The 6041-nt window shown below is 30.4% G+C and overlaps 1 protein-coding gene across 13 annotated transcripts in view; it reads right to left on the reverse strand.

Moving 5' to 3' along the window:
* Positions 1-6041, reverse strand: part of LOC107167647 (coiled-coil domain-containing protein AGAP005037) — a 224868-nt gene that overhangs the window by 114576 nt on the left and 104251 nt on the right. The gene's annotated exons all lie outside the window — the stretch shown is intronic.

Consider the following 6041-nt stretch of genomic DNA (forward strand, 5'->3'; position numbering starts at 1 on the left):
CAGAGGTCTCGGAAATTTCTCTTAAATTGCATATCGCATCCAATTCCTCACGATAGTTTATGGTCGAGCCGAACCGTGATAAAAGTCATTGAGTATAGGAGGAAAATAAAACACGATTTATTAATTTTAACGGAGAAAAATCGTAGGATTTCACTTAAATTACGTTTGTCCGTGTGTTATATTGAACGTACCAGAACGAAACGGACAAACGGCATCTGGTCGGAATCTTCTTTATTATTATCATCATTATTATTATATAAATAAGGTATACATAGCAATTTCCAGTTTATTTGTGTTCGGAAATTGAAAATATAATAATTTTATTAAACAAGTAATAGTATATTATAATATACTTATATTATGTACATCACTGAATAAACTCCCGTGGTTACCATCATATAAATATATGTATATCGTGCTGTACACATAATAACATAAAACAATATTATCGTGCGTCTAATGTCAAAAAAATAATCGAATTGAATCGAAATGCTGCACAGACATACATACTTACAGTGCATTAATATTACCGTCCAAAGACTGAGGAAATTAATTAATAACAAGCGGAGGAGTTCGGGGATTTTTTGTCCGTCGGTTATGGAAATCCAGTGAACCCGATTCGACCCTTAAATCGTTAAAAATGTATTAAGTTTGTATAACCGAAATGGTCTAATGCATAGATGTGTGTGTGGGTCAGAGCATTTTTTTTTTTTTTGGCTTTCCGAGACCCGACTAAAATAAACCCATTATTGTTTTGGGATATTATGTATACGTTTGGGAATATTATTCTGAAAGCAACGGCCGACTTGACGGCACAAACAAACAAACAAAAAACTAATGATACAATTTATTATAATATAATCTCCGGGTGTAGCTACTCCGCGGAGCCGATGCGTGTGAGCTGTTGAGATCTATATAACCAGGGGTATGACACTCGTAACAAATTCTAATGCTATTTGAAAAAAGTTGAAGCATGGCCTTGAATTCATGGGCAGTACCATTTTGTAAGTTATATCAGAATCAAATGACAGCCCATGTCATAATTTTCAATGATAGTTGATTGTGGATATTATAATGATAAAAAATTATATTATTGTAAAACGTTTTAAACATTTTTATAACACACACGTGATATTCATGATTATTTCGATTACTATATTTGAAATAATTATAATGATTAATAACAACAATTCAAATAAAGAAAATTATTAAATGTGTAATGCAAAAATGTAGAAGTTAATATTTATAGGTTACATGTAAACAAATAACAAACTAAGACATCGTTAATTGTAAAAAAAAAAAATATATCGTTCACATATTAACACACGTAAATTTACACGTAATCGACGAATAACATCAACGCCAAACCTCCTGCAACCGGATATCAAGAAGAGTGTCGCTTCTATATTGTCCTGTGATAAAATATACAAATATACACCTACACATGCTATTGCGGATCCGCATGCAATCAATATGCAATCTTTTTTCATCGGTTTTTGTGTATAATATATTTGTACCCACACACACACACACCCATACGCGCGTATAAATTGCTATTGTTTATTGATGGCACTTATTGTGACCTGGCGAAAAGTCCCAACAAACCTACTTGGCATACCTATATAATATAAACAAAATAAAGAATTCAAAGATAAACCTAACTCGGCAGCAGGAAGTGAATTATTATTGTTTGTTATTCGTTTATATATATAATATATAAAATCCGGTGAAATAATAAAAAAAGGCGTTTATTTATTTTGCTAATATATATAGGTACATACATTTCGTAGCAGTTTCAAATGTTTGCGTTACTCTTGAAAGGTCTTTAAGTTCCGCAGTATATGCGAAAGAATGCAACGTTATAATATCACGTTGATTAAAAATATTCTGGATTTTAAACAAGGAATTTAATTTAAGCAAAATTTGAGATTTTAAACCAGCAATTGGACACGCGTTTAACAAATAACAATCGCACAATCGAATGACGTATAACATCGAAATGCACCTATCGTATACGACGATATATTATAATATATAATATAAAGAATTTCAATAAAGTAGAGCAGTAGATCTCCAGAGATATAATGATATTATGGCGATGGTATGTGTATTATGTTTTCTCGTACCTACACAGGTAAATACGCAGAAAAAATATTTCAAGATTTTTTAAATATTTTCATTTCTATAAGATTTGAATTGGTTAAATACCTATAATCTGTTAAATGTGCATACCTATGCACTAACATGTTATATGTATTATTATGGTTTTACATTTGAAAAAAAAAACCAAAAGAAAAAACATTAAAATAGGATTTTGATGAAAGATGAAACCTCTTGTGTCGTTTCGTCTTGTTGGAATAATCGTACATACATTATTTATTTTTATAAAAGTTTGGGAATCCTTGACTTTTGAGAATCGTACCATTATTCTGCGTTAATAAGACCGTACTAGTTTTCCGTTTACCGGATTCATACATTTTTATTAGTATGGAAATCGCGTCATTTAATAATAATTATTACCCTGCAGTCGACCTACAATGGCGACATCTTATACGATAATAATAATAATAATAACACATGATATGACAAAATAATAGTCTCATTAAGCGCGCGGACAAAATAATTTACTTGGTATTATCGATGATGCGTGTCATCTGCAATTTGCATAACATGTAATTAATGTGTACACAATATATATATATACATATAGGTACAAAGTGTATCCACCGTAATAAACGGGGCACTTAACTTTTTTCCGTCAGTGACCGGATATACACAGGATATCCATTATAATATATAGCAATATACATAATATATCCCCACGAATATGATAGTCGCTTATTGTCCTGTCCACACGCCACTGAATACATAAATTTCATGAGAACAACAACGGGCCAAGAGAGATAGGCACACTACACTTCATACTGCACTTTTCCGTCACCGCGCGAATGATAACACACATTTCGTTAAACGATTACGTTTTTTTTTTTTTTTTTTTACTAAATGTATATTATACATATTATTTGCTTATAGCTGAGTAGAAAGGTCGTATATAACTACGGAACGTACAGAGTGATCACCGTGATTTTTTTTGCAAATGATTTCTGGATCTATATACGACTCAAAGACTACATTTTCTGTTTTTATACAACTTAAAGAGTATTCATATGGTGATACAAAATTATTTTTTTTTCAATTACGAACCGGCCTTATTTTTTTTTTTACTATACCTACTCAAATGGTTTTTATATCTAAATAAATATTCGAATGAGTATTGTTATTTGTTCTATGTTTTTAAAACGATTGTACAAAAATATCAAATATTTGTACCTAAGATTGATTGTATAGTGGCTTCCGGGACAATTTTTATGGAATTCAAAAATGTTGATGGATATTATTATATAGTCATTAAAATTATTGTCAAAACATCACACTCCCATATCCTTTAAATCCATTAAGTCATAGTCATATATTATAGCCTTAGCGCGCCAAGTCAAATAGTTCAAAACTACCCATTGGAATTTCAATTAAGATGAAATAATGACATAATATGCGGTATAACGATATCAAAATTATTTTTCATTTTTTTTTGAAAGTCGTATGAATAACCATTAATTTGTCATAAAAAAAGGTGGTTCTGATTAGGAAATGAATTCGAGGTATCGAAAAAGGACATATTTTCTTATACGATAAAATTATTTGAAAATAAGGTTCTTAGGTATACTTGAAAAATTCTAAAATCATATTACATCATTGGAGGAAAACAGAAATGATATTTGATTTCCCAGTAAAACTACGTAGAAACAATAGAAACTATTAACTTTGACATTATTATGAAAAAGCTCTCAAGTAAATGAGTGTACGGCAATTATGTATTCAACCTACTGCAGTACCTGCCCGAAATCGGATCGATGAACATTTATAGTAAGTTATTGTAAAAACGGTGATTTACGACGGTTCGGAAAACATTTCGACTGTGTCATATAAGACGAATAGGTCAAATAATGTTGCTATATTGATAAAATAAATAAATAAATCATTATGCCATTGGCGTTTATTGTAGCAGTGTTCAAGTGACTCGAAATAAAACCACAGCGGTGCGAGAAAAACTTCATCGCATGTGTACACTGCAAAGTCGAAGTAATAATAATAACGAATGTAGTTGAGAAAATAATTAATTGATGTTTTCACTCGTTCGTTCCGATTTTCACGCACAATCGCAATATACAAGTACACGAACGTCGTCAGCGCGATAATACTTTTGTGTTATAAATTAAATAATTTTAAGCACAGCAGAACTCATTCGTTTCATGTTCAGAAATTGTTTTCGGTACAGAAAACACTATAATATGCAACATACACTTAACAATTAATAAGGTTTTCGAGTAGGCACTGTAGGAAACGAAAATGATCGCAAAACAAAATGTGATGACGCGCGTTGTAGAATAAACAATTTACGAATCATATTTAATTCACAAACATATTTGAACAAGGAATAAATCGTGTAAGTTTCTGGACGCATAAAATATATAATATATTATTATTAGATCGTTGCAATCTTATACTTATTCAACATTCGATATTATATTGTAGTATCGTTTTCGCCGTTGCAAATAACGAGTATCGACGTCTACCAATATTTTTTTTTTCAGTTTAGTAATCTTTCATTATATACTGGCGTAATTGTTACTGCAGAGAGTAGCGGATTCAGGATTTGATAAGTTTTTATTTTTGAGGAGGGAGGGCATAGTCCAAAATGCAATGATACAATTTTTATATTTGATAAAACGTACAATAAAGTGTATATGCGGGTATTTACTTAGGCTGATGGGGGGGGGGGAGGATTCGAGGCCCCTCTTAAATCTGCCACTGGTTTCAGATGCATCGTCGTTATTTTAGATTGTTTTGGTTAGGTATCGATTATGATAATACTGTGATATGCAAATGCAAGCCTAGATAAGTTAATTATAATTTTTAGTTGAGTCAAGTTAAGTCGATAGAAAACGTTTTAAAAACTTTAAAGTTAATATAGTTATTGTAATTTTACTTGAACACAGTTAAATTAAAAGTTGTATACTCATGCACGAATGAGTTTGAATGCACGAATGCACAATTAACTTATTAACTTAAGTTATTTTTATTTTTTAATAAATAAATAGACACTAATGCGGTCTTAAATAGTAGAAATAGTAAACATTCAAGCAATATTCATCATCAATAATAATTGTATCATATTGATTATTAAATTATTTATGAATTAAAATAACTTGGATATAATTAAAAGTAACTCGTTATTTATTGAGTTTGTAGTTTTGTACCAATAAAATTCAGTCAGGTTAAAAATTATAAAATAAAATTAACTTTAACTTTTTAACTAATTTATGTCCAGGCTTAGTAAAAGAGGTATATTAACTACGATGATTATACAAGTATACAACTTAGAATAACTATTACCTATTGCGTTGATTGTTTTGGAAGAAGTATAAAAATCGATTATTCGTGCGCGTTTTTATTTATTTTTTCGTTTCAGGCATTTTTTTTTTGCGGTTCTATACATAATTAGATATCTACACTACATATTACTATATTATTGTTTTCAAACCACTTCATTTCACGAACCGTATCCACATAAATTACGGAAGCTTTATGTATACGTGAACCAGTTTCCGTGTGCGTAGTCAAAATAATAGGTATATACTGGTTACTGGTATATAGGTTGGGTTGCTATAAGTAGGTACCACGTACGATCGTGTCGACGATTAACAGGTTTAATAATATGATAATAAGGTATGTAACGCAATTTGGAAAATAATATTTAAAAAAATGGAATGCGATTATACTTATAATGCCTTTTTGGTGGAGTAGAAGTCATAACGGTCCTGTCAAAAAGCGAATAACATTATACGACGTTTTACAAGACGATTCATCGAGCACGCTCACCTCCCTTCAATAGCGCAGTTATTCGAACTCCGATTTTTAGAATTTATAAATATACCTACTTGCAAAGACTATATTTTAAAATTATTGATATTTTAGCATTA

This window comes from Diuraphis noxia, unplaced genomic scaffold (genome assembly GCF_037042655.1).
Source record: "Diuraphis noxia isolate RWA-SAM2 unplaced genomic scaffold, SU_Dnox_SAM2 contig0003, whole genome shotgun sequence".
Taxonomy (NCBI): Eukaryota; Metazoa; Arthropoda; class Insecta; order Hemiptera; family Aphididae; genus Diuraphis; species Diuraphis noxia.